The sequence below is a fragment of the Bos grunniens genome, chromosome 2, assembly GCF_055505025.1.
Source record: "Bos grunniens cultivar Pamir isolate PY7600 chromosome 2, Bosgru_T2T1.0, whole genome shotgun sequence".
Lineage (NCBI taxonomy): Eukaryota > Metazoa > Chordata > Mammalia > Artiodactyla > Bovidae > Bos > Bos grunniens.
The window spans coordinates 115,276,433-115,303,396 of NC_141166.1; the positions used below are offsets into that span (position 1 = coordinate 115,276,433).

At 39.2% G+C, this 26,964-nt stretch overlaps 1 long non-coding RNA gene across 2 annotated transcripts; it reads right to left on the bottom strand.

The window, feature by feature from the left end:
* Nucleotides 1-1,665: 1,665 nt before the first annotated feature.
* Nucleotides 1,666-26,964, bottom strand: LOC147378589 (uncharacterized). Of its 2 annotated transcripts, none has more exons than XR_015147948.1 (4): nucleotides 25,740-26,964; nucleotides 9,358-9,510; nucleotides 7,299-7,481; nucleotides 1,666-2,268 (listed from the first exon to the last, which is right to left on the bottom strand). It is a non-coding gene; the product is annotated as an uncharacterized LOC147378589 (long non-coding RNA). The 2 variants fall into 2 exon arrangements; XR_015147947.1 differs by having other exon boundaries at nucleotides 7,299-7,452; nucleotides 25,740-26,795.

The window sequence follows — 26,964 nt, forward strand, 5'->3', positions numbered from 1 at the left end:
GTGTTCAGAAAAGATCTCCTTTTCCCTTCCTCTACTTCCTCTTTGTTACTATTTTTTTGTTCTCTACTTTCCCTTCTGGTAAGAGCCTTTCCCCCACCTTACTCCACCTGCCAAAACTTGACCAGTCATAAGTCTTCATCTATTTGGCTATGTTGATTGGCTTGAAGAGTGAGAATAATGTTCCAGAGCCTTTGACTGGGATATTTCAAACAGGACCTAGAAAGAAGCCCCATTCATCTATAGTGGTGAAGCTAACCATAAAGGGGTCTGGATGGAAGTCATGATTAGAAAAATGTGAATGAATCTGACTATATTCAGGTTAAAAAAATATCTGATCAAAAAAGAACACCATTAGACATATGAAAAGAGTGTTTTGTTTGGTATCATTATTAACTTGTGAATTTTAGTATATAAATTGTGTTTTAATCCTTTAATGATTATTCTTCTGTCATGGAAACCTTTCAAGTTGGCTCCTAAGCACTACTGATGCAACTCTATCCAACTCTAGAGCTTCCTCACTTTCCTCACTGTGACGTGCAGACTCACACTATACATTTCCTGTTCCAGGTCAGGAGAAAGCCAGTTCTCTAAGGATCTTTGTTTTGTTCAGTAGAAAACAGTATTTAGAGTCTACAACCTCTTCCTGTTTGTAGGAGTCTAGGGAACTAACTTATGATATTAAAAAGTGTTACAGGGAAAATAGCATTTATCTTGTCTGTTCTAAATGAACTGTACCTCATGATATCAACAGTTCATAAGGGGAAGTTTTTTCTGTTCTGTGTTTTATTTTTTTAATAGAAGTATATCAGCTAACAAAAGAAACTGGACAAGTATCATTAGAATATCACTATTTTGCAATCCATATTGAATTAATGGACCTGGGCAATTGTTGTTAGCATCTCAAAAAGAGACAGAGCTAAATGTTAGGTACTTATTGATGGAATTACACTACACTGTCAATGAAGTTATCTTTCCATAAAACAGGTGAGTCTACTCAAGTGTCTCAATATAATTACCAGTTTATAGAAAATATAAGGGACAGAGGAACACGTTACAGTATACCACATAGATTCAAACAACAAAATTCCAACCTTAGAAACTCTATAAGACCAAAACCTGCCTTCTTCAACAATAACAAAAACATTTCCAAGAAATTAAGAGAGAGAGGGAGAGGGGAGGGGAGAGGGCAGAGAGAGAGAGAAGTATGGAATGGAAGAAAATCTGCAGATTAAAGTATACTTGAGACACATTAACCAAACTGTCACAGTTGTTGAATATTAACTACTGGATATTGATTATAATTGGTTATTTGGATGTTGACCCAAACAACTGGAAACATTTATAAAGCAATTAGGGAAATTTGAACATTAACCGGACAATTTTGATGATATCGGGACTTTGTTTTCCGCATGTTATTAGGTTGATGATGGTATTATGGATCTGGTTGTACAAAGAATTCTTTCCTTCAGAGATTCTATGCAACAAGTAATATCGTATCTGAAAATTTTCCTCTAAATAACCTACTGTTGGAGAGAACAGCAATAGCTGAAACAAAATTGATGAGCTCAGTGATGGGTACATTGGGATTCGTTATATCATTCTATTTTATATATGCTTAAAGATTTCCAGAATAAGAAATTTTTTTAAATTGAAAAGACAATCTACCACCTGGGAAGAGGTATTTAGTGCCTAGAACTTTAAAAAATCAAATATATAAAAAGTTATTAATATTAATAAGAAAAAGCCAAAAGTCAACCTAAAAATGGGCAAAAAGATAGATAAATAGGCAGTTTTCAGAACAAACTCTAATGATTATGAGACACATTGAGAGGCTCAGTTTTACTACTTAATCAAAAGAATGCAAATTAAAATCACATTGAGACATCTTTGTGCAACAATTAGTTTGGCAAACATTAAAATGCTAGATGACACCATATGTTGGAAACTTTGTGGAGAAATGGGAACTGTTCCTTGAGATGGTAGGAATTAAAATTTCCATATCCACTTTGGAAACCACTGGGTAATAGCTAGTAAGTCTGAAAACTTGCACAACTCCTAGAAATGAAAAGTCACAAGATACTTGCCTTCCTCGCCTTCTGTAAAGATGGGATGCAGGTGTTTGATCCAGTCTGCCAAACAGATGCATCAACTCCAAACTTTGAGTTTGAAAATGATGTTAAAAATCTGGGACCAAGTGGAGCCCTTGTCGTGAAGGTGGCAGCAGAGACAGCACCTATGAAGTTTCCAGATGTGGGAATGACTATAGTCCTAGAAATAGCAGGAGTATCAAGCATGAGTCATTTGGAAATAAAAGGGGTGGTACCCAAGACTTTAAGCAGAGCAGCATTGTCCTTATTAGATCAGTTCCATGGTTTAATGGGGCTTCCCTGGTGTCTCAGACGGTAAAGAATCTGCCTGCAATGCAGGAGTTTGATCCTGGGTTGAGGGTATGTCCTGGAGAAGGAAATGGCAACCCACTCCAGTATTCTTGCCCGGAGAATTCAAGGGTCAGAGGAGCCTGGTGGGCTACAGTCAATGGGGTCACAAAGAGTTGGACACAACTGAGAGACTAATATACTTTACTTTTTATTTTACCATGGTTTGATATTAGGTAGTTTACCTTCAAGTTGGTTCTCAAGTCCTCCCTGAGTTTCTGTAAGCTGTCCAACATTCTTTTAAAAATTATTTTTCTTGTTTTAATGACCCATAACAGCTTTCTGTTGCTTATAACTAAGAGTCTTGACTGATGCATAAAGCAATTTGGCAATGTCTTGCAACGCCATGGCCTGTAGCCTACCAGGCTCCTCCTTCCATGGGATTTTCCAGGCAAGAATACTGGAGTGGGTTGCCATTTGCTTCTCCAGATTAAAATTGAGGCTATGGGGACTTCCCTGGTGGTCCAGTGGTTTAAGACTCCCCACTTCCATGGTAGAGGGTGCTGGTTTGATCCCTGCTTGGAGAACTAAGATCCCATGCTGTGTGGTGTGGCCAAAAAGTAAAAAAAAACAAACAAAAAACACCCCAAAACTGAGGCTATGCATACCCCACAAGTCAGTAAGTCCACTGCTTCATATATACTTTAGAGCAATGTTGTCCAATAGAAGTTTCTGTGAGGATGGCTGGACCCTCTAATGTGCTAGCCACTAGCCTTGTGTGGCTACTTAGCACTTGAAATGTGGATAGTGTGACTGCAGAATTAAAATCAAATTTTTATATGATTAATTCTAATTAATTTAATTGATTTTAATTAATTTAAGTAGCCATATGGCTACACAGTGGCTAGTGGCTACTTTAACTATAAAACTCTAGCATAATTCTTGCCTTTGTCCACAAAGATACTCTATTATTTCCACTAATAGAAATTCAGAAACAAGCTGCAGTCACACAAATACCAAATAGCAGTCAAAATGAAGGAACTAAGTTTATGCTATCAACATGGATACATCTAAAGAACACAATTTGGAGGGAAAACAAGCTGTATTATGACAGACATAGTGTCATACCACTCTGTGTAAAGTTAAAGAAACACAGAATTATTCTTTATATTCTTTGATTTAAAAATGCAGTAAAATTTTTAAAAAAGCACACAGAAGGGAAGATTTCACACTAAATTCAGAGGTATAGTCCCCCTGGTAAGAAGAGAAAGACTTGGAGATCTTCAACTATACACATTCTAAGGTTTGTTAAAATGTGGGTGAGTACCACTAATTTGTTTTATTATTAGAACTTTTATCCATATCTAGGTATTTCATATATCAAATATGAAATATCAAAATATTTAAAACTTCTATAAATATATGGTATAAATATATTTGTAATATACATAAATATATGGGGTCTGCCCTGGTGGCTCAGAGGTTAAAGCCTCTGCCTGCAATGCAGGAGACCTGGGTTCGATCCCTGGGTTGGGAAGGTCCCCTGGAAAAGGAAATGGCAACCTACTTCAGTATTCCTGGAGAATCCCATGGATGGAGGAGCCTGGTGGGCTACAGTTCACGGGGTCACAAAGAGTTGGACACGACTAAGCGACTTCACTTTCCTTCACTTTCTTTCACTTTCTAAATATATACCTTTTATACACTGAGTAACTGACTAGGCTGCCTCTTCAGCTTTCTTTCATTTCAACGATCCTAAGGATTCTCTATCCTCCTTCTCCTTTGTAATAATGGAGCTGTGGCCAGGATGAGACTTCCCCCTTGTAGTCAGTGGGTGTGTGGTTAAACTCTTGCCAACGGAAGGTGGGTAGAAGCGAGGTGAGCAGCTTGCCTCTAACAAATTCCTGGCTCTGGACTTCCTGGGGGCAGGAATGGCAACAACAAATATGGCCTTGGTGCCTCATATGACAGAGGGAGAGCTGCCATCAGCCACAGTCTTTGAACAAAGCCACCCATCCACCTGTGACTGTCATTTGACAGAAATAAACTTCCTTGCTTCTTAAGCCTTTTTGTTGTTGAGTTTGATTACAGCAGCCCCTTTAGATTTGTAATCATCTTTTTTTTCACCTCTGTTTCAAGTTATTTTCTGATACTTGCTTTGTTCATGGTGTTTATTACTCTCATTACTAAACTAGGGAATTAGGAGTAGTAGAATATAATAATAGTAATTTTCACTATTTAGGAAATATAGAAAATAATGTAACAAGTTTTTGTAACTGCCAGACATAGGACAGTGAATTGAAGATGATACAAACAATATTTTCATAGCAGTTATAATTTACTAAGAATTTCATCTTTGGCCCATGTGGGCTTGCCTCTAGTTCCAACCTCTCATTCCCAGATAAAGAAATCATGGCTCGTATAAAAAAGAATGAAGTAACGCCATTTGCAGCAACATGGATGGACCTAGAGATTATCATACTAAATAAAGTCAGACAGAAAAATAAATATCGTATGGTATCACTTATATGTAGAATCTAAAAAATGATACAAATGAACTTATTTACAAAACAGAAAGACTTACAGACATAGAAAACAAATTTATGGTTACCAAAGGGGTTGGGGGAGTGGGGAGAGATAAATCAGGAGTTTGGGATTAACAGATACAGTCTATTGTATATAAAATACATAAACATCAGAGACCTGCTATATAGCACAGGTACTGTATTCAGAATCTTATAATAACCTATAATGTAAAAGAATCTGAAAAATATATATCTGAATCACTTTGTTGTACAGCAGAAGCTAACACAACATTATAAATCAAATACTCTTCAATTAAAAAAAGAGAGAAACCATGGCCCCAAAGTTATTGTACTTGGCTAAGTTCACACTGTGAATTAGCGGCAGAGCCTCCTGGTTTATTCTCATTCCATTCCTCACCTCCTACCACTGCCTCCCTTGCTTGGAAGGGAACTTAGAGATAATTCGGTTGATGTATGATGCTTGAATTCTACCCACAGTAATTTATTGAAACATCAGGACAAGATACACATGCTCCTGGGAATTTATAAATCTGGGTCATTCTGATTGTTCACTGATGCACATTATTGTTGAAATAAACGTCTCAGAGCTAGTTAGAAGTTTTGAGACACAGTAATAAGTCTGAATATAAATTCTGGCATGCTGGCTCAAAGGCACGAGTGCTTTTCTTCACAGTGGAAGATGAGCATTTACTTTCTGTAAGGCAACGCCTCTCCAACTTTTCCCTTGAAGTTCCCCAGCGATGGAGCTCTTGGTGTGAAGGGTAAGGTGAGAGAAAGGTTCTAAGTGTGAAATCTAAAGCACCTTCCTCATCAGCAAAAGAGCTTTGACGTGTCGTATTTTACTTTGAAAATTTTTGTTGATTTTCGCATGCTACTCGACAACATGGTTTTACTTGTTTTAACATAAAAACAATCTTTTAAGTAACCGGTTACATTTCCTAAGTCTCCCTTCAAAATCTTTGTGGAAAGATTTTGTCCTGTGACTGGATACATGTTCTCAGGTTCACAAGGGCACAAGTTTCCCATTTTTATTGTAGTAGTTAAGCTACTTGTCATGAGAGTAACTTAACTGCTCTTCATTTCAGAGCATCACCTCTCCTTCACTCTGAGATTCAGGTTAAATTTAGAAATAAAATCTTTCTGCAAGGGCTGTTTAAAATCAGGGACTAACTGGATTCCCATGAGAGCCTTAGAAACATTTATGGAGGGGACTGGGGGAGGGGGAGGTGACTTAAACTTTGGGGAGAATATGAACAAGGGAGGTACAGATGATTTAATACACAGCAACAGTTTGCAGATACAGAAGCAAAAGCCCAGAGAAACTATGGTTCTTGACTCAAAAGACAAAGCTGGCCAAACATTAACACTGATTTTCACCTTGATTAGTAGTTGGGATATCTTTTACCCACATTCTAAAATACTACCAGCTATAGAACGTATAGTGGTTATCAGATGCTACTCAAATTACCAAGAAGTTGGGGAACATCTGTAATTTCCTAACTCTTAAAGGTGGTCAGCACAATTGAGATAGACATTATTTTGTAAATGAGTTTAGAATCCTTTTGCATTTGAAATGCTATTTAAAAGTAACATTTTAAGCAGTGTTGAGCAACAATACCCAATAGCACTCCTAAATTGTAAGAAATTAATTATTAAGAAATAACATGCCATGCATAATGTCTTGGGCAGGGATTGGCAAAATTCTTTGTACAAAGGCCAGATAGTAAATATTTTAGGCTTTGCAGGTCATATAGTCTGTTAAAGCTACTCAACCAGGCCACTGCAGTGTGAAAGCAGCCATAAACAATATGCAAAAGAATGAGTGCGGCTGTGCTATAAAACATTATTTACATAAACAGGCAGTGTGCTGAACTTGGCCTTCAGGCTGTAGTTTGTAGACCCCCGCCCTAGAGTCCTATATTTTATATGCTTTAAGTGGTGTGTGTATATAAAGTCACCCAGAATGCTTGCTCTAAAAATGCTACTAATCTTTTGTTTGGTTAGTTTTATTTATGTTTAAAATAGCTCCTACATATTTTAATATGTCAAATGTAAATTTAAGTGATAGGATACTTGTAGAGATGTGTGTGTGTGGCCTGGCAAAAGCCGTGGAATGTGACTCATCTCGGTTACCTCATCTGTAAAATGGTTTATCATAGCATCCTTATTTAGTTGCTTTTTCTGAACCAGTTGGCTCAGGAATGATAGTTGGATGCATGAAAGACACAAAGGTCATATTATTTATCTAGAGATGAATTTGTTCTATGTGCTTCTTCATTTTGTTTCTCAAGAATGCCAAGTTTCTACCCCAGCCTCTTGTGTGGCCTTCTGAGACTTACCTCAGCTTTTTTATCTGAACACAAGGAAGGGCACTTACCCCCTCCCATGGACGTGGCAAGGAAAGCTCTCTGGCTATGCCAAATGTCATCTCTCTAGCACTTAATGCTGTTGGAGCTGGACCTGTCCGCACACTTTAACTGTTGCATACAGATGACTGCCAGGCCTCATGGTCTTCTGACTTTGCAAACAACCTGAGAATGGACATGAAAAGGAAAGAAAACTAACAAAATAGGAAAGGAAAGACAATAAAAGGTAAGGATAATGGCTGAGTGGATAATAGCAGGCAACTTCTTTAGCTACCATGAAAAGTATGAAGCCGATGTGTTTGTTGAATTCATTTTGTTGGTGGTCACTTTGTGTTCATTCCGAACATCTAGCAGTTAGCTAAGTAAACGCACATGACTGATGAAAGAAGAAAGGGAACTATTTTTACTGGGGCCATTAAACTTTAACTACCATCTGGCAGGGAATGATTAGAGAAGATCAAAATTAAGGCAGTCAACACAAATGCTGTGTGAATACCTCAGGGAATTAACATGGATAAAGACAGTGAACTTGTGGTTAAATAAAGAGACAGACGTAAGAGGGAAGTGGTGAACACATCCTTTATGGCTTTGGACCTCACGGTCACATTCATTGCCAAAGGAGCTCAAAGAGGGGAGAAATAACAAGGAGACCATGAGAAAAATCTGAAACACCTGGAAATAATCAGATGCTCTGTACCAATCATAAAACAAAGTTAAAGAACTAGCCAGGACCACATCATTTGGGCTTCCTCCCTGCCCAGGAAGGAAACGTTTATGGGAGAGGTGTGTTGAAATTGGCAGATAGTTAATATTCAGATTAGCCTACCATTTAATAGTAGGAAACAGTTGTATATGCTGCTGGAGGGGAAAAAAACAAAACATTAGGAACTATATCCTTGTGCACACTAAAGATGGCATCATTTCTGGGAATCGCTGTTTGTCCACTAATTAAAGTCACCCAGCAGGTAGTTTGAGAGAGGATTTGAAAAGGGGAGCTGGGCCTTCTTCTTTCAGGTCTTCGGTCAGTTGACAGCATAGTACTGAACCGTAGGGTGGCTTTACACCCAGCTGAAAGCACGCAGGAAAGATTCTTAGAGAAAGCCCCTTGCTTTGTCTTATTTTTTATTTTTGTGGTTTGTGTTCAGATGCACTCGGAAGGCCAAGTGTCTGAGCATCAGGAAAGAGGGACTAGCCAGTGGTGCTGGGTGGGCCCTTCGGTGTGCTATCCGTTCTGAAATAAGGAGCTCCATCTGGGGAAAGTCCAGGGCCCTGTGTGTTTTTTTATTAATGGAATATATTTGACATATAACATTGTGTCAACTTAATATGTACAATATGTTGATTTGATACGTACATATATACATACGTAGTGATATGACTATAGTGATGGTTAGCCCCCTCTATCATGGCATAATTTCTTTTTTGTGGGAATAATTAGGTTAGCATAATTAAGATCTAGTCTCTTAGCAAGTTTTATAACAGAATGTTGCTATCCATATAAACTATACAGTGCATAGGACCCAGAAGTTTGATTATTGGAATGATCAAGACAGGTTTAGAACGAACAAGCTGAAGCTGGTCCATCCTAGGCATCAAAATGGAAATATCCAGAGGTAAAAGGGAGGAAGAATGTGTTACCAGAGGCAGTGTGCCTGGAAATTCATGATGCACAGCTTTTTTCTCTTTCTCTCTGATGTCTTCTTATTTAAAGACTTGACTCTATACCACATAGTGTGCAAAAGACCATTTCCATTCCTTATTTTATTTGATCATTAATACAATCCTATGAGGTACATTGTACCTCATTGTACCTCATTGTACAGAGGAGAAGACTGAGAACTAAGACACAGAGACGTTAAGAACTGATCCCAGAATAAGGTCACGTGGTTAGGAAAAGTGGGTGCCAGGACTCGAATACAGGTCTTACTCTCTGCACATCTACTGCTTTTATTCCCCACCATGGAATAACTTCCCTCTTCAGCTTTGCTGGTACTAAGGCCTTCACACCTGTTCCCTAGCATCATGGCCTCCATCCTTGCTGCTTCTTGAATGAGAGTGGACTCAACTTACCTTTGGGATCCATGGAAATTTTCAGGCAGGAATACTGGAGTGGATTGCCATTTCCTACTCGAGGGCATCTTCCCAACCCAGAGATGGAACCACATCTCCTGCGTCTCCTGCTTTGGCAGGCAGATTCTTTACCACTGAGCCACCAGGGAAGCCCTGAAATAATGGACACAGCCTAGTAAAGCATTTGAGCGAATTTGCTACGATCTCTCTACAGTAGGGGCCAGAGGCTCCTCTCACAGCTAGGGAGGTAGAGCCCCAGAGGACCCAGCAAGCCATCACCACAAGGGCCCTGGCCCCTTCAAGGGGTTTTGCAAAAAAAAAAAAAGGGGGAAATAAAACAATTGAATTATCCAAGCTTTGAATAATGCTAGGTATTGTCTAGTGGTGGTATATAAGACTAGTTCCCTTGTACCTTAATTTTAGAATAGTCTAGAGTAAAATTCTATTTTAATTAAAATTCAAATAATGGCATAACATGCATATATACCCTACGTGCAAGAAAGTGTAGTGTTAAAAGAAAATTCAAAGGTGTGCCAGAAACCTCATCATTAGCGCACTTCCTTCTGCCTTTGTACTTCTGGAATCTCTAAACATCTGGTGATTTTACCATCAGGAAACAGTGCAGTGTCCATCTGTTAAATCAGGCTTCGGCTTCCCTCACCTGGGAGGATCAACCAGATGTGGGCATCCTTCACATTATTAATGATTTCAGTCTTCCCTTTGTACATGCCCTGTGAGGGCACAGTGTGGGGTATAGCCTATAAATCACTAAAAAGTGAAAAAGTCATCTTTTACTTTACTCTACTCTAGGAGTAATGAAGGAGTAGAAACATTTTTTTCTTGGTCAGAGCATAAGTCATTAGAAATCTATTTCAATTTTTTCCACCGGAAGACTTTTAACTGCTTTGCTTTTCTTTGACAGAAAAACCATCACAAACCTTATCTCAACACACACACCCCCCCACACACGTTTTCTGATGCTAAGGCCATTGATGCTAAGTGGATCATGCACAGATCTTCCCTGGATCTTTCACATGGCAGCAGCCTATATAATCTTTACACATAGCTTTATGAAAAATTTTGGTCCACTGTCTTTCCTATTCCATCACAGTTACGAGTCGTCGTACTTCATGTTAAAATTTCCCTGTGATAAAGCACTGACCTCAGTCAGTGTCTGCAGACTGAGACAGCTTGGCCTAATAACAACAAGTGTGACTTTGTCCATTGTGACACTGTGACCTTTGGCAAATTACTCAATTTCTCCGAGCTTCATTTCCTCCTGTACAAAGTGGCGATGATAAGAAAAGTACCTACTTCACAGAGCTGTGTTTAGGATTAAATGTGACCAGGTATATAACTGCCCTTGATACACAGCAAAAGAATTATCAAATGCTAAGATATTGTGAACAGGCTACTTATAAACAGCTTTTCCCAGCAAAATTCAGCAGAAGGTACAGAGGCTTCCCTACAAAGCCTCCCCTGTTATCAGTATCCCCTACCAGAGGCACATTTGCTACAACTGATAAACCTATGTTGACACATTCCTGTGACCCAAAGTCTATAGTTTGCCTTAGGGTTCATTCTTGGTGTTCTACATTCTATCAGTTTGGACAAATGTACAATGGCATATATCCACCATTCTAGCCCCATACAGAGTAGTTTCACTGCCCTAAAAATCCCAAGTTAAAACTCCCTACCTAACCTGGCAACCACTGATCTTTTTTACTGTCTCCATCATTTTTCCTTTTCCAGAATGTCATATAGTTGGAATCATACAGAATGCAGCCTTTTCAGATTGGCTTCTTTGACTTAGCAGTATCCATTTATGGTATCTTCATGTCTTTTCATGGCTGGATAGCTCACTACTTTTTAGTGCTGAATAATATTCCATTTCCTGACTGTACCACAGTTTATTTATCCATTCATCTACAAAAAGACATCTTGGTTGCTTCCATGTTTGGCAATTATGAATAAAGCTGTTATAAACACCTGTGTGCAGGTATTTGTGTGGACACAAGTTTTCAGTTCATTTGAGTAAATACTAAGGAGTGAGGTTGCTGGGTTGTATAGTAAGAGCTTGTTTAGTTTTGTATGAATTTGCCAAACTATCTTCTAAAGTGGCTGTACCATTTTTCATTCCCACCAGCATAAATTAGCAATGAATCTGTTCAATTTTGCTGTGAACATAAAACTGCTTAAAAAAAATAAAGTTTATTAAAACTCTTTCTCTTAACAAAATGTTTTCTGTGATCTGTTTTCTTTCATGATCTGGATTAATAGTCCTGTGGGCATGGCCATGGCCAATCTAATCTTTCAAAGTTTCCTGTTCTCTGACTGTGTTAAGTGTCCATTATAATCATAGATTATTACACTTATGAAGTCTAGAGGTGTTAATTTCAAGAATTATTATCCGCTTCTCAGCAGCTACTTTTTTGAGAGCTTTCCACATGCTAGATCTATACCGGGGGCTGAGACATATGGTCAAAACAGAAAAAGAGCATCGGATAATTCCCAACCTTCACTACTGGAACACTGCAATATATTTTGCATCTTAAATTTGTTTTTTTTTTTTTTTTTAAAACCTTAAAAATCTTCAAAGTTCATTTACATAAATCTGGTAGAAACATAAGCTTTTCCTTATTATCTTCATGAGGGTAGCATAGTCTAGGAAGTCACATTTAGCAGTGAGACTCAATCCATGTTGCTTCTAACTCTGAGAAGCAAGGAAACTGAGCACTGAACATCTCCTCTAATAGTAACATGGAAATATGATAAGCCACCAGTATTCCTTACTTTAGCTTATGTTTCATTCATTGCTGTCACGTGGACCTGGGGACATACCTCACTAGGTGGTTGGCCTGAAGCATTTACTCTTCCCTACCCGCCACCGCCACCCACTCCCCCCCACCCACCACCACTTTCTCTGACTGTGATCAGTCTCACTTTTGCCCTCATCCTGCTCTTGCCTCTCCCTGGGGGCACAACTGGGCCTCTTGCCATCATGGAGCTACCCCAGGGGCTAGGGTCAAAGTTTTTAAGAGTTAATGTGGGAACCTCCCCACATGTCCCTCTTTCTCGAACCCTTGTCTTGCCTCCCTTATCCTATCCCTACTTCTTATATTTTTAGCTCCTTCTTGTGGTTCAAAATCTTGTCACCTCTCACCATTCACCCCTTGTGGGTGCTTATGGCTTGTGTTTCCAAGCTTGGAAGACCAAACTCCTGCTATCTGGCAGGGTGGGAGAAAGGGAAAGACCTAGTCCCTGCTCTCTTTCAGGGCTGCAGCCAGATGAAATGCATCACTAGTATCTCTACTTCATTTTCTCAACTCTTTTTCCAAGAAAGATTGTGCCAAGCTGTGGTTACTTTCTGCAGTGCTTGTTGATTTCATATTTCGCCTGTATTCAATTTTTGAGGGAGTTCTGTACACCTGAGGCAAATGGATTCACAAGCTAACATTAGAAGCAAAACTTTTCGTTAAATAGAGACAATAGTGCTAGGGAACAGAACTAGAACCTGCTACTTACCAACAATATTTTCATCCAATTTTTCATATTTGTGGGAACCTCTTTTGATCGGATTTATATTCTATCAACCTAATAAACATAATCCTTTAGAGAAGATGTTGTAATTGGCCCTAGGTTCAAACAGCTGCCCAATCCAAACTGGTCTTTCTCTTTGCGTGTGGGTCAATCGAGACTGAAAAGATACAGAGGAAAAATCTACAGGTTGGACATAGTCAGGGTAGGGCCCTATGTGGCTGCGGGCTCCTCCAACTTTCTGTCTTAAGTGTGAGTGCATGTTAAATTGCCTCAGCTATGTCCGACTCTTTGCAACCCTGTGGACTATAGCCCACCAGGCTCCTCTGTCCACAGGATTCACCAGGCAAGAATACTGGAGTGGGTTGCCACGCCCTCCTCCAGGGCATCTTCCCAACCCAGGAATCAAACCCACATCTCCTGCATTGGCAGGTGAGTTCTTTACCACTAGCATCACCTGGGAAGCCCCTCTCTCTTATGACTGGGCCACAAATCCTTTTGGAGTGCTTTCCAGATACCCTTCAAGCTATTCCTGATCCAATATTCCCAAATCCAGAATTTTACTTTTTTTTCTGAAACTAGGTCAAATACCTTTCTATTTATATAGCTAAAAACTGAACATGGATTAAAGCACTAAGAAAGAATATAGAGAATGTTAGTTAGAATACTGTTTATGTTTCTCTATTGTAAAGGATAATTGTTTGCTGATAAGGACACACCAGTATCTTAACTATAAAAATTAGTGAGTTAAAATACTAATTGAACTTGACTCCGGGAGACTTGGGTTCAATCCCTGGGTTGGGAAGATCCCCTGGAAAAGGGAAAGGCTACCCACTCTAGTATTCTGGCCTGGAGAATTCCATGGACTATAGTTCAGGGGTCACAAAGAGTTGGACATGACTGAGTGACTGTCACTCACCCCTAATAATTTATGATTTCATGATGTAAAATTCAAAATCACTGTTATTAAATGACAAATACTGACTCTTAAAATATAATTCAGATTTAGTGAATAACTGCTTAAAAGAGGAAGCAGAATTTTAAATAGGGATAAGAATTCATCTTTGAAATATTTTTTTCTCTATTTGTATATAAACAGAGATGGAAATATAAAATATGCCCTACATGTTAACCAGAAATTAAAAGAAAACTACTAGCAAGATGGCATTGAACATACTTTGCATTCTTAAGGAATTTGTGGATTTTCATATATTTAGTAAACTATTCATTTTCTTACAAAATCAGCCTCTACTCAAGATGTAAAAGAAAAAGAAAGTAAAAAGACAGAAAACCATTTAAACAAGGTAATTTCTATGTCTTAAGTTTAGAAATGAAGATATTGGTGATTTTAGAAACTCACTAATATGACTTTATGAGTCATAAGAAGGTTCTACTTTATGGAAGTGACAATAATATTCTGAGTACCTCTTCTGTGGTGGCACGGTGGTAGATGCTTCACATTTATGGGTTTTATCATTGAATCCACAATATAACTCTTCGAGGTTGGCAAGCTTCTCCAGAAAGACCGATGCTCAGGGAAATAAAATAATTGCACATAGCTTATAAACGTTATATGAAGCGTGGTTAGCAGCACAGTGCTGCCTCACGTTGGAGGTTACCTTCCATCTACAGTTCTACCTTCTCAGAAAGTCAGCATGAAGAGAACCATTGCAATCACATGGCTGATAGCAAATGCCTCCTTACAAAAACAGTTAGGGAGAGGGCTTTTAGACACATCACTCTCTCGCTCAATGCCTTTCAAAGACTTCTCATTGCACTTCAGAAAACTCAAGTTAATAAGCCCTAAAAGATCTGGCCCCAGCCCCTCTCCAACTCGATTGCCCCCGTGCTGCCCCTTCCCAGGCTCTGCCTTAGCCATATGGGCCTTCTGTGGCACTGGGAACATCCAGGAATCCTGGAACACTTTCTGCTGCTCCTCCTCCCTGGAAAGCTCTGGACACTTCTTATGGATTGGGGCTTAAGTGTCATCCCAGAGAGGCCCTCGGTGTTTGACATCACCACTCCCTTCACAGCATGTATCACAGTTTGTAGTTGGGTATTTATTTGTGTATTGTTGATCTCTCCCATGGATTGTAACCTACCCAAGGGCAGGGAGTATAAAACTATGTATACTAAGTGTCTAGCATACAGGTGGAGCTCAATAAATACTTATGCAATGAATGAATGGGTTTCTGAATAACAGAGGCTGAATAGGAAAATAAGAATTTGATAGGATTTTGGGTGGTAGAATTCTGATGCCTGGACCTTACACGACTTCAGGAAATATAACAAATTTGATAGATTAGGACATGTAGGCTAAATGTGATAGGTAACACTGAATCAATTTCTGAAACCTTATATGGGAAAGCAACCTACCAAACAAACGTAGATTAGGATGGTAACAGTATTTATACCCTTCACAAAATTGTACAAGTTGGCCAACTAATTGTTGTGTAGTACATCTAGATATTTGTATTCAGCATACATTTCATGATTAACACCTCAGTGTTTGGAAGAGTTAGGGAACTGGCTCCTGAATGTCTTATGCTAACTTTCTCTTAGCTCTGTCTGTGCCCCAGGGACCCACAGGCTGTGACAAAAAAGCATTCTGCATAGAACATTTACACGCTTGATGTAGTACATGGCAGTTGCTAAGGCAGAAAGCCCGAGGTAATGAGCACTGTGAGAATTATGTGCAGACCTTCTTTGCAGCACTTCCCCACTGTAATTGAACTATCCCCTCCTGATCCTTCAGGTGCTATCAGGATGATTTTCCACAGACTTCAAGAAAATCCCTGAAGGGCCAGACACTTTCTTGGTGTTACAATCCTTATTTCAACTGAAGCTAAATGTCTGGCTCCTGAGTATTTTAATAAGTTTCAAGAAAAAAGAGACTTCTAAGTTGAGAGTCCTTGCCCCCTTATCACCAAATACTAAGAAATCGATCTTTATACCTATTTATCATCAAGGTAAATGAAATACATACTATTCAGAGCTATACAAAAATGAAAAGTGGAAATTTGATTTCTCAACCTAAAGCCACAGCATATTTGTTATTTCTAAGTTTTTCAACTGTTCTTCTGGAAGAGGTGGTGACATGGAATTAATGTTCTATTAAAGAAAAAAGGCAGTGTCAGCATTTAAGCTCATCTAAGACCATTTTTGACAATAGGCAATCTCTAAACCTAGCAGTAGGATACACAATGCCTATTTAAACATGGAAACCTGGCTTCCTCTCAAGAGGGAAGCTTATACATTTCACTCAATAAGAATGTCTGAAAGCATGTCTCTGTCATAATCCACATTTGTCTCAGATATTCTATTAAATCTACAGCCTTTTTTTTAGCAAGAAAATAGCTTAATTCTTCTGCAAGAGGTACCCATAATGCCAGAAGTACAGAGACCATTTAGGACTTGTAGCTTCAGCAAAGAGCCCAAGCACAAAACAAACAGTGATAAAAATTCCTTCTCTCATTTTCTCATCTCCTAGAGCTGACTTAAGTATAGTGATGATACCTACCTAAGTGCCCTCTCTTTGCAATTTGGAGATACAGCTTTTAGATCAGTCTGTAATCTGTCCTTTATCTGCATACTAAAAAAAATATTAGCTTTGTAAAGTTAAACCTCACTAGAATACATGCAAAATTCACTAATAATACCAATGGCCACCACTGTTAGCACTCCAACTATGCACTGAGAACTCTTCATTGACTTCATTCAACCCTTATCACATTCTCTATTGTAGCTACTATTTCCATTTTACACATGAAAAATAGATGCGGAGAGGCTCACGATTCCAAAGTTGGTGGAGTCTGCCACTTAATCATCTTATATGTTTCTGCCTTTTCCTTTTCCCTTCTGGAATGAAAGAGAAAAAGGAAAAACAAAAACCAAAATCCTAAACTCTTAGCCTACCTGATATGAAGAACCTACTCTTTGGAAAAGACCCTGATGCTGGGAAAAATTGAAGGCAGGAGGAGAAGGGGACGACAGAGGATGAGACGGTTGGATGGTATCACCGACTCGATGGACATGAGTTTGAGCAAGCTCCGGGAGATAGTGAAGGACAGGGAAGCCTGGTGTGTTGCAGTCCACGGCGTTGCAAAGAGTTGGACATGACTGAGTGACTGAACTGAACTGAAACTCTTTTTTCCCACAAGGATTGGTTTTTATTGCCATTCTTTTCTGTATTAAAATAGTCTCTTTTGTCTCAATGCCAAATATTCATCTTTTCAGTTTATCCAAGTCATATTAAAGAAAGGGGTACTTGATCTAGAAAAAGGGAAGGGTACTCAATATGATCTGTTTTAAGATTCCTGCCAAATTAAAATATGCCCACATTCTAGATGTCCATAGGCGGAAGAATGGATAAGAAAGCTGTGGTACATATACACAACGAAATATTACTCTGCTATTAAAAAGAATGCATTTGAATCAGTTCTACTGAGGTGGATGAAACTGGCGCCTATTATACAGAGCGAAGTAAGTCAGAAAGAAAAACACCAATACAGTATACTAACACATATATATGGAATTTAGAAAGATGGTAACGATGACCCTATATGCGAGACAGCAAAAGAGACACAGATGTAAAGAACAGACTTTTGGACTCTGTGGGAGAAGGCGAGGGTGGGATGATTTGAGAGAATAGCATTGAAACATGTATATTATCATATGTGAAATAGATCGCCAGTTCAGGTTCAATGCATGAGACAGGGTGCTCAGGGCTGGTGCACTGGGATGACCCTGAGGGATGGGATGAGGAGGGAGGTGGGAGGGAGGGTCAGGATGGGGAACACATGTACACCCATGGCTGATTCATGTCGATGTATGGCAAAAACCACCACAATATTGTAATTAGCCCCCAATTAAAAAAAAGCTCCCCCCCCAAATATGCCCACATTCAAAATGGTCAGGTGTTCCTTCAGTTTCTTATTTTCATAAGTTTAATTTTTCTAAAGTAGTGTCCAATCTATGGATCTTAGTTTCTAGGAGTACTCAGAGTTATTGTAAAAGGTGTGTGAATGGGTTTGTCGCCCAAAAAATTGCCCAACATGAGAGTTGCGAGTTAAATTTTATTTGGGGTAATATGAGGACTGCAGCCTGGGAGACAGCCTCAGATAGCTGTCTGAGAGTGTGCTCCAAAGAGGCAGAGGAAAAAGGCAGTGTGTATGTGATTTTGGCAAAGGTGGAGTACATGCAATCAAGCACGTATCTTTTTGTAGAAAGTTTCTACTGGTCTTATGAAGCTGCTGCTAGTCAGGAGAAACAATCTTCGCCATGAAGGATTTCAGTGCTTTTTTAGATATGAGGAGACACAAAAATTGGGCTCATAAAATCAGCTCCTGAGAATATCTATCTAAAGACGTCTTCTGTCAGTTTTCTTGGAGCACAGAGTGTCTCGTTTCTGCTCTCCACCTCGACCTCCTTCAGGGAGTGCTGAAGGGCAGCAGCACATGATTTAATCCTTGAAGAGGTAGATGGCAAGCACCCACGGCAAGTGCCAATTTGTTGGCTCACAGGTTTTGAGTTGTATCTCCCACACACAGGCAATGCTACTTTTTTAAACATATGCTATACTGTGATTAATTAAATGCAAGTTAATTTAAAATCAAATTAATCATTAACCTGGCAGGAGCCTGTCATCACTATGTGTAGCTTTCTGTCAGTGGATACTAAAAATTAAAGGACCTTCAGTGAGGGATCCTCATATTTAAGAAGGCTGAAAACCGAGTTTCAAATGATGGCTTTGAGATTCTCTAAATAATCACTAGAGACTTTAAAATGTTCACTTAAAGAGTCTCAAAGAAACCCACTCAGAATTATAAATTATATAGTCTTTGCAGCATATCTCCATTGTGATGGGGCTCAACATTTTGGGAGAGAAGCAAAGAAACCCAGGACCTGTGACTTCCTCCAATCGAGGTTGTATTTATGTAGGGAAAAATGGGCCTTCAAATCAGTATTGAAAGGTCAATTGGCAAAATATGCCTAATGTGACTTTTTGTTTTAACCATGATTCATCATTTTGGGAGAACAACTGGTCACCAAGTATGTAACCTTGAGTCTCCATTTCTTGCTCTTGTTAAACTGCCTCAACATCAAAAGGAGAAAATCTTTCTTCACTCCCACCCCTGCCAGATGCTGCCCAGGAAGGGTAGGGGACATAATCTTTCTGTGCTGAAGTGCAAGTTGAGCAGAAGAACCTGTCTTGGAAACCCTGTGGAAGGGCCCTACCTGGAGACGTGAATGTCTATTACAGGGCTGCCAACTCTGGCTGCTTCCTTCCCTGGCTGGGCCTCATCTGGTCCTCGGAAGCTAGGTTTGCACTCAGGCATGGAAGAGACCTGTCCTACCCTCCCTAGTGTAAATCTTCTCAGGGGTCTATCTCTGTTTGTGACAGCCCAGTCTGAGCCAAGTGGTAGAGTAAATACTGTACTCTTTATTTGCATTAGCAGGCAATATAGATTCTTCAGCTTATTTTTCATTAGAGATTATAAAATATACATTTCAATCTTACTCTCTGTTATTATGACTAGACTAGAAATAGATGTGTGTGTGTGTCTGTGTTTCACCATTCTCCCTTTCCCCGGACTTGAGTGGTAGTTTGGTTTGTATCTGGCACACATAAAATGCTGTTCTTAGGATCAGTTTGCCCACGTCTTCCAGGGTAACCAAGCTTATTGGAATGTATATAAAAATAAGAGTAAACAGACCAAAAAGAGGAACTAAGGAACTTTCTTGGGAAGAAAGGGGATGAAGTTTGGCCTGACTTATTTTTATGTCTTAGATTTTACTTGTTTTTATTTCTTAGAGTCTTTCTTTTCAGTTTTCTTTTGGTTCCTTGATTGTTGTATTCGGAAGAATGAAGTGATCAGATACATGAAATATAGTATAAATGTTACTATACATATGAAGACATGTTAGGTGTATTTTCTCAGTTGTTACAAGGTCAAGGAAATAATACAATGTGTGTGTGAAGCCTAAAGTCAGGACCAGATTTCATCCCACTTAAGAGTTACTGGAGTAAAGTTTGTGGGATAGAAGATGACAGCTTCATCTGTGTGTACTATCTAGCATTGAAATGTAGTTGAAATAGAGTTGATCTCATGGTAGGCTTTCTAATGTTTCCTAAAGTTTCTATTCAGAAAAAAACTTTTTGCAATTGAATGAATTTATGGCTGTGAAAACATAATAATTTCACATTTCTGGTCTTTATTCCTTATTTTAAGATATAAGTAGCATCTATTCTATAATAAAATAAATTGACTTTTTTTGCATAGAAAAAGTAATTTCATATATCTTAAGTTATATGTAGTTTCTCTTCTACAATACAACAAATTGATGCTTTTTTTTTGCATTTTTATTCAGCTTAAAAAACAAGTATAAATCTTTAGAATTGATTTATACAACAAAAGAGTTTTTAATGAAAAGTTGTCAGTTGTAAAAGTTAATAAGGATAAACTTGCAGGTATCTTTAAGTTCCAGCATATAAGCTTAGTTTGAGCATTCTTACTGTCATGTCACTGCTCTTCTCTGTAGCCTTGATAGATCACCCCTATAAATATCTCTTGAGGTGAAAAGTAATTTAATCTGTGGATCTGTATATTACCTCCTCATGAACATCCTATCAATTGTGCCAGAGTGCTTTCATGATATGCACTGAACTGAAACCATCAAACCTATTTCACCGAGGATTGTTAGTTAGACCAGAATTTTTGGTCTCAACTCTGTCATTAAATTTTGCTAAAAGGTTGTTCACTTATGCATGGAAAAAAAAGCTAAGTTCGTGATTTGGTTTCAAAAGATCCTCTGCTTATAGGCCTGGATGACTCCTGAGAACTTGAATATTTGTTTTATCTTGAGGTTAGCCCAATTAGACCTCGGATTATGGTCTCACACAATGGCAGAACTCTCACTACTTTGCAAATGATCTGGGAACTCAGAGCTAGGAGGACACAGCTCACTCTCCTATCACCAACTCAGTGGATGATGCTGAAATAATCCCCTCTCCCTGGTTCTCATCTCTTCTAATTCATCACCAGACCACTTAGTTGAAAACTGTCTGTAGCTCTCAGATACGGTGGTCTGAATAGCGTACTATGAAGCATAAATGTGTGTGTGCTCAGTCGTGTCTGACTCTTGCAACCCATGGACTGTAGCCCCCCAGACTCCCCTGTCCATGGGATTTTCTAGGCAAGAATACAGGAGTGGGATGCCATTCCCTTCTCCAGGGGATCTTCCCAACCCAGGGATTGAACCCAAGTCTTCTTGGCAGGAGGATTCTTTACCTCTGAGCCACCGGGGAAGTCCATGAACCATAAATATGGACAGGCAATTCAAGATTACATGGTTAATACAAAATGCAATAATTTAAATAATTTTCTCGATGGCTTTTAATTAAACAGGCCTCAACAGAGAGAGGCCTCAAGGCTTTATTGGAAGAGCTCAAGGCTCTTTTTCACTAACTAGTGTGTAATTTGGGGTCAACTGTTTAACCTCTGTGATCTTGGTTACTGTGCTTATTAAATGGGGATGATAGAACCTGCTCTATCTCAGGGATATTAGGATAAAATGTGACAATAAATGTGAAAGTACTATTCAAAGTTAGAAGGGCACTATATATACAAGTACTTGATCTCAGAGAATTGCTAGTTGAATATATTTTTCCATTTTAAATATATTTTTCACATTATTTTGAGATATTATGGCCCAGAATGTAACAGTTTTATTAGCTGGTACATGGGGTGTATATTTAAAATATTGTATAGAAATTATATAGCGGAGGATGAAGTAGTTTGGGCAGCAACTTAATCTTCACTATGTCTCTATTAAGCGTTCTGATCCTATTTATGTAAGCTTTTGATAATCATTTGTATAAGTGACATTATAAATTACATTTTATAACTCTGGCAAATATTTATTTTAGATACAAAATAGTTCAATTTTTTATGATGAAAAGACTAATTAATTCAACCACAAAAATATCACTTAATCTTTAGTGAGAAAACTGGCTGGCTGTAAACCAAAACAGTTGGTTTCATTGCATAAGGGCCCAACAATAAATTTGGCTTTAATATAAATGGCAAAACTGTGGTAATAATGGTAATACTCTCCTTCTTGAACTCTCTGTAAAGTTGTCTTTCACTACCAGCAGAGGGAGCCCTGAGAATTAAGTCCTGCCAGGATGGCTTTGTTAATTCTGTGTTTACACATTTAACTCATAATAAAGAAATAAAAACCCATCACAGATTAATGGAAAGTCATCATTCTTGGATTAGGCTGTAGATTAGCATTTGATTTGACTACCAATTATAACAAGCTTTAATAGATTGGGAATATCTGTAGCCTGCATCCATTCATTCTGTTGAGGCAGCAGCTACAAACTTCCACAATCTATCAAAGTTCAGTAATGACATCACAATGCACAGCTTCACAGCCCATCAGAAAGGGTGCCCTCTCAAAACAGCTTTATCAAATACACTGAAACAGTGGGATGGGTTGCTCTCATTAACTATATAACCTCTGAGCAAGAACAGGAAAACACACATGATATAATCAGTTTTCTTCATTTAAACATATATTATCTAAATTTTATCACTTGAAAAGATAGGCTACAGACCAAAATAATATGAATGGAAAACAAATGATGAAGTCCCAGCATTTATGATTCAGTGAAAAGCTTATTTACAGTATCTTGTTGAAAAATAAAAGGTTTTCCAAACCTAAAGAATAAACCTATTTATCAGAGAGCATATTTGCTTTGCTTTATTTCCCTTGATTAGATAAAACAGTGCAATGCAATTGTGTATTTTATGCACCTATGACTAAAGGAACCTGTTAAAAATGGAGACCATAGTAACTGCATTTATATTAATATTACATAGAATTCTCATTTTAATAATATTTTAATATTGGCATCACTAATAACCTAATATCAAGACATTTCTTTGCATCAAGAAATTTTACAAGCATAGGGCTTTGCCTTCAGGGAACTTATCTATTATAGTTGGAAATCCAATAGTGATTGAATCCCTTTTTCACGCTCAGGAATTCACTTTAGCAAACACTTACTGAGTACCCATTACGAGCCAGGCACTGTGCTGACTGCAGAGGCACAAATGTGAACAAGACAGCACTTCTGCTTGTAAGCAAGAGGCCAACGCTGCCCAGCAAGTCAAGGACTGCAAGGAAAGGGGGTAGAGACAATAAGAAAGGCGGCACACTGCTGGGCTTGGAGACTATACACTGCAGGCAGGGCGTATATCTAATCTTTGTAATACCAAGCACAGTGTTTTTCTTATCTTGCCTGGAAAGATCCCATGGACAGAGGAGCCTGGGAGTCCACAGTCCACAGGGTTGCATAGAGTTGGACATGGCTGAAGTGATTTAGCATGCAGCATGCACATTGCTCAACAAGTATGTACTGAAGAATCAACAACATGTGGAGAGCATTAGTAAAGCATATTTTTGGTAAATAAGTTACTTCAATATTTCCTGCCACTTCTTCCATCACTCCAGTCCTTTTTAACCCTCATTCTCACAGCTTGTGGGATGGCCACGCTTTCCTCTCATGTAGCAGAGCAGTTGGGTCACATAATAACTGATGCTTGATTATTTGCTATTCCTTGGGCTTTTTATTTTATATTCTCTGCCCCGTGATACTTTGGAATACATGAGATATATGTAATAATAATCCCATCTCTCCTCCCAAGCCCTACAACAAAGACAGCAGAGATAGGCATTCTGCTAAGTACCATATCTGTTTTACCTCACTTGAGCCTTCAAATAGTTTTTACTATTCCTATTTTCAGGAGAGAGATCTTATGCTTAGAAAAATAATGTGCTCCAGGTTACAGGGTCAATAAGTGATAGAGGTCAGATTTGAACCTAGGATTCTGACAATACCCTTCCTGCTCTGAATAACTGCACTATATTGTCTCTTGATTAGATTTCTTAGAGGCAATTTGATTAGTAGTGGAAATATTTTCTTGGAAGAACTAGTCTACTTCCTCTGAGAGTACAACAAATAAGTGGCTTTTAATGCATCAGATATATTTAAGCTTTTAAAATTATATGGTGAACACAGTAAAATACTTTGGTTACAGAAGCATAAATGAATCAATTACTGATAATATTTTCTCAGCAACTCTTTTTATTTTTTGGCCATACCAAGTGGCTTAGAGGATCTTAGTTCCCTGACCAGGGATTGAATCCAGGCTGTGGGCAGTGAAAGCACTCAGTCCTCACCACTGGACCGCCAGGGGATTCCCAACATGTTTCTTTTTTCTTTTAAAATTGAAGAACTAAGAGTTCGATTTCTGTTAACAGCCAAAATACTTTAAATGTATCTTCGCATGCTCACCAGACCCCAAAGGACTCCCCAGGCCTGGACCACAGTCTGCTGTGGAATGCTTAGCAGCTTTGTTTTCCCAAATAGACTCACTCATTAGCAGTGCCAGGTGGTAATAACTAGCCAACTGATTCCTACTAGTAAAAAATCTGCCTAAGGTCACTATGGACTCTCTTCCCCATTCTCTGCTTCATCCCTGACCTGATATGCTTTTGGAAAATAATTATGCATAGCAGGAAGTTGTCACACAACAGAAAAGGATTATTGTATCCTGGGATTATAGAGGCTCTCAGATCAAATACTTTTTATTGTAAAAAGACTACATTGAAAAACATGGTTTTCACCTGCATAGAACAGTGAAATTCATTTCTTTTTTTTTTTCTATTTATTTCATCATTAAAGACCCAATAAAGAAAAGTATTTACCAATTTGGGAGAATGTTAGCACTGATGTTTAGCATTCGGAACAATCATGGAGATTCCAGAAACCAAAATAGCTCCAGGGCCCAACTGGAATAACAGAGTATATATTTGAAAAGTTTTTTTTCATATGTTATACATTGTTATTCATCGGGTAGAAATGTGAACTAGTATGTGAAAGCATTAAGTACTTAGTTAACCATTCTCTATCTAGGAGGATTTTTCAGTTAGCTAATTTTGTTTCTGCTTCATTGTTTTATTAAGAAAGGAAGATAAAAAAGGGAAATAAACCTGAGGTGATACTTAAAGCAACTTCCTGCTACAGGCCAAGAAGATACAGTATAGTCAGCTAAACTTCTAGACCTGTAAGCAACACCCAGTACAGTAGCCACCAACCACATGTGGCTATCAAGCCCTTGATATGTGAATAGCTCAAATTGAGATTTGCTGAAGTTTAAAGGACTGATGCTGAAGCTGAAACTCCAATACTTTGGTCACCTGATGCGAAGAGCTGATTCATTTGAAAAGACCCTGATGCTGGGAGGGACTGGGGGCAGGAGGAGAAGGGGATGACAGAGGATGAGATGGCTGGATGGCATCATCGACTTGATGCATATGAGCTTGGGTGAACTCCGGGAGTTGGTGACGGACGGGGAGGCCTGGCTGCTGCGATTCATGGGGTCGCAAAGAGTCAGACATGACTGAGCGACTGAACTGAACTGAAAATACATTTTAGATTTTGGAACTGAATGTGGACATAAAAGGAGATAAAGTATCTCAGTAATAATTTTTATATTGATTAAAGGCTGAGGCAGTGTGCTTGGCAGTCCTACAGATCTATCCCAGTGTTTGGAGGAACAGACCCAGGGTTGACTCTTACTCCAGCCTCTGATCACCCTCTGACTTTTTCCCTAGTCACAACCTTTGGAATCAGCCGCTTAGCTATCCTCAGCCAGCAGGACCAGCCAATACCATTTCTGAGCTTCACTTCTTATTACCGATTAACCGTGAGCCCCCAGACTCATTAGAATTACACCACAGAGGTGGAGGCCCCTGTCCACTGGTCAACCTACCTCTCTCTGGGCTTCTACTTCCAAGGAGAGGATGTGGCTCTGGAGGGCATCAACGACTTTTTCTATGAATCAGCCAAGGAGAAGCTTGAGCGTGCCCATCATCTCTTGAAAATGCAAAACCAGTGGGGCAGCCGTGCCCTCTTCAGGACGCATAGAAGCCACCCCAAGAAGAATGGAGTAAAACTCAGGACGCTATATGGGAGCTGCCATTCTCATGGAGAAGAACAAGAACCAAGCCTTTTTTGGATCTGCATGCCCTGGGTTCTGCCCGCCAGACCCCACCTCTGTGCCTTCCCGGAGAGCCCAGTCCTGGGGAAGCAGGTGAAACACACCAATAAGATGACAGCCACGTGACTCCCCTCCGCACGCTGGTTGGTCCCCAGGCTGGGCAGGGCGAGTTCTCCACTCACTCTCTAGCAGGACTAGGGGCTTCTGAAGCCCAGCTGCCGCCAATCTGGGTCCTTGGACTCTTTAATCAACAGAAATTGATAAGAAGCCAGATGGCAGAATTTAGGCAAGGCTGTACTGGGATCCGTGCTACAGCACGAAGGAGTGAAAACATGTAACTGGCGCCCTTGCTTATTCCTGGTGGGGAGAGTGAGATGGCCCCTCAAATGGGTGAGGGTAGGAATAGATTGGAGGGTTGGGCTGGACGGGTGGCTCTGGTGGTCTGCTCACCCCCTTAGTGGTGCTGTTTGCAGGGATCATGCAGAGTACTCTGCTTTTGCTCCTGGCATCTCAGAAGCGGCAGTTGGGTTTTGGCCTTTTTGTATCTGCTGTTCATAATTTGCCCCAACTGTGAATGCATGCAGTTACTTTTAGTCCCTTATAGTTTCTTTGTATTTTGTTTCTGGAGGAGACATTTGTCCAGTTGCACCCAGTAAAGGGCCCAGCGTATCTTACAGGGGCCTTTGAGGAACCCCTCTGGTTTCAGAGCTTCTGCCTGAAGCCTCTCTCTACAGCCACTTGGCAGCTTTTTAACCACCCTGGAAGCCCTCTCCCAAGCCTTGGAGCAAATGGAAACAAAAAAGCTTTTTGCAGCAAAAAAAAAAAAAGGCTGAAAAAATGATATTTTAGATATAAGTTCAATAAAATTGTATTAATAAAATGAATTTCACTTGTTTTTTGTTACTTTTAAAAAATATGGCTACTAGAAGGTTTAAAATGATCTATGTGACTTGCACTATATTTCTATTGGACAACACTATTCTGGGCTTTTACTTTG